Source organism: Manis pentadactyla, chromosome 8, assembly GCF_030020395.1.
Source record: "Manis pentadactyla isolate mManPen7 chromosome 8, mManPen7.hap1, whole genome shotgun sequence".
Classification (NCBI taxonomy): Eukaryota; Metazoa; Chordata; class Mammalia; order Pholidota; family Manidae; genus Manis; species Manis pentadactyla.
The window spans coordinates 70,691,263-70,694,599 of NC_080026.1; the positions used below are offsets into that span (position 1 = coordinate 70,691,263).

Sequence of the window (3,337 nt, forward strand, 5' to 3'; positions counted from 1 at the left end):
GACAATGTATAAGCAGTTTGTGACTTAAATCCCAGAACATGTACTGTTGCCGATCAATCCAGTTAGTGGCTGGTGGCCCACTGTGCAAGGCTTACGGGGAAAGGCTGTGAAGCGAAGAAGATACTTTAATAAGAGGGCATGAAGTCAAATAGAACCATCCAAATTAAAATCAGGAATATAAGCCTTTTTCCCCCTTATTCACGAAATGCAAATATTTCACCATTGTTTTACTTACATTTTATACCTAAACATTTAATGCATTTTTCAGCCCCAAAAATGTTTATTTTCTTGTTCTTTCTCCATCTCCCATTCTCTGTGTCTCTTTTCTTTTTATTTTGAGAATATCAAATTTACAGAAAACAATACCTAACTGTCCATCCAAAATTGGCATTCTGACATATAGCTGTTCACTTCAAATTTTTTCATAAAAGAAAGAAATATTATAGATAAATATAAAGCCCATTTTGTTGCTCATCCCTACCCCCTTTATTTTCAAGAGGAAAAAAAATCATAAATGTTATGTGCATCTTTCTAGGCTTTTGTTAAAAATTTTTACATCTGTGCTCCCCTCAGCAGCACATATATTAAAATTGGAATGAAACAGAGAAGATTAGCATGACCCCTGCACAAGGATGACACACAAATTCTTGAAATGTTGCATATTTTTAAAAACTTTTTTTATATCCATAAATATGTTTATATTGTGTGGTGGATTTTTTTAATTAAAATGATATTTTTATGTGTGTCATTATTTACATAATTTCTTATTAAACTTAGATGAAAGCTATAATACATACATATATATTTATCATTCTGCAGTTTAGTTTCCATTGATTTTAAGATGTATTAATGTTGATGTATAGAGATCTAGATTATTCCTTGAATCTATATCATATTTTATTTATTCATCAACAGATAAGCATTCAATTGCTTCTATTTTTTCTATTGTAAGTGATTAAATGTTAAAGATATTTTAATATATTTCCTTGTACACATGATCTGCTTCCATTAAGGAAATGTAGCAGACATATAGGTGCCCCACCCTTATTCTTTCAGCCCTCCCTTCCATATGCTGAAGGCTGCTTACTGTGAACACCCTTGCACACAGCCTTAACACAGTTTCCTGGATGCGAGCAGTCTCACCCAATGCACAGGGCATGCTGGAAGTGCATAAAGTCAATCCTCAACCAGCAGTGGACAGGAAGTTGGCAGATAAATACCCCAGCCTACTTACCCTTGACTGGAAAAACTCTGACGATGAGCTCTACACTGTTTCCTATAGTTCCTCAGTCGCATGACACTCTAGGCATCCACAAGCATAACTTGATCATTTACCCTTCCATGCTTCCATCCCTGTCTCATCTCCATGCCTGGAACTACCTCACAAGTAAATATTTCCTCTGAAATCTGAAGTCTTCAGGTCTCTTGAAAGGATCCAAACCTAGGGAACAATATACCTAGAAGTGGAATTATTGGGTTGCGGGCTATGAATATTTTGGCTACATGTAAAGTCAAGTGGTGTGTATGTATGTATGTACTGTCAAGGTGATTTCCAAAGTGATCACTAACTAATTAGGATTCTTAACTGCACTGAATGAGTGCTGCCTTTCAGCACTTTTTATTATCAGATTTCTTTTTAATTTTTCTCCATGACATGGGTAGGAAATATTATCTGATTGTTTTTTATTCTTTCATTACTAGTAAGGCTCTTCTTTCCTTATGGAATGAGTATTATGCATACATATTGTGTTAACTAAGTCTTTCCTCAACATTTCTTATTTGTAATTAATCATATTTTTCTTTTAATCTTTTCCCCTGAAAATCGTGGAGAATTCACCAATTTTCTAATTCACTGGCCTGGTTTTCTCACATCAATATGCTATCCACTAAATTTATTGCTTTCGCTTTTTAAATGCTGTATATGCCTTCCTGAAATAATGCCTTCCTGCAAATGCAAAATATGTTATTTCCTTGTTTGTTTGCTTGCTTGTTTTTTACTCTGTCATGCAGCAAGTTTATTTCAATTGTAGGAGGGCATCTTGTTAATTAACTACCAGATATCTCCTTACTTCCATCACTGCATCTTTTAAAGTATTGTGTACGTTTCCTTGCACTTGTAAAGAAACTCATGCATGCCCAGACTTATAAGAGTTTCTTTTTTATATTAGATGAATCACCATTAAAACTTTGATTTGAACACAAAGGGAAAGCAAGAATATTTTCTCTAATTTTAAGGGTAGAGACAGTTGGAAGTGTATGATGTGGTTTTTAATCCTGTCAAAAATGAGATAGGAATCTTGGTGAAGACAGCTGTATGACAGAGATTCCCAGGCAGAAAGTGTTTTATTTTCCATACTGGTTATTGCAGTTCATTCCTAGGTGGGGCACAATCCCCTGCCCTAAGTAGCAAAACTGCTGTCATGATCTTACTGATAGAACCCCTTCCTAATTTCCGGTCTTGATACAAACCTGGTCCAGTTTACCTCTGTCATGTTGATTATTTTCCAGTGGGAAGTTGGGAAGCAGGGGAATACTGCAAGGGCTCAAAAAGCTACTTTTCAATAAATATCTGTAAAATTTTAAAGCCAAATTTCTACAATAATAAAACAATAATGAATGCATTTAAAATTCTCTAAGAAAAGGTACTGGATAGATTTATTTTATTACTCTATAATAGTCTCCTTTTCTAGAAAAAAATGATTAGCTCTGAATTCAACTGTAATCTAATTCAGTTACCTAAAACCCGAACAATTTGCTATAAAGCTTTAAAATTTATGCCTTTTTGACATTGCCAATATCAGCCTCTTAAAAAATCATTTTGCCTTTCTTTTGACATTTCTTTATTCCAGACCAATTACAAATGATGCAGCCTCAACCAGTTTTTAAAAGCTCAAACATATTATGAAATGATGCCAAACAGAAATTAAAGTCCATGTATTAATTTTCTTTTTTATTTCCTAACTATTGATTCCCACACAGTATGCTAGAGAGATCTTAATATGAATGATCTAAAAATATTTTTTCTCTATTTAATCACTCTTCCCTCTCTATGTTATGGCTCTTTGTAATGCCAGCAATATAATACTAGAAGTCAAATGTTCTTGTAGATATGATATTTCTATACCACTGTCAGTGTCACATGGTAAAGTCAATGAAATTCCCTCCCTTTACCCCTCAGGAGGAGTCAGGGTGTAGATAATGGCCAAAGAAAAACAAATGGGCTATTGTGTGAAAAAGAGCTGATCTAATGGCGGACAAAAAGAAAAGTTAATTTCTCCCTATGCCTCATGAACTATTCTGTTTGGAAGCCTTTCCTTGGATTTTGGCACCTACAGAT

The 3,337-nt window shown here is 34.3% G+C and overlaps 1 non-coding gene across 1 annotated transcript; it reads left to right on the plus strand.

Moving 5' to 3' along the window:
* The first annotated feature begins 560 nt into the window (after positions 1-560).
* On the plus strand, positions 561-667 carry LOC118911671 (U6 spliceosomal RNA). The gene has a single exon (XR_005024532.2). It is a non-coding gene; the product is annotated as a U6 spliceosomal RNA (small nuclear RNA).
* The last annotated feature ends 2,670 nt before the right edge of the window (positions 668-3,337 follow it).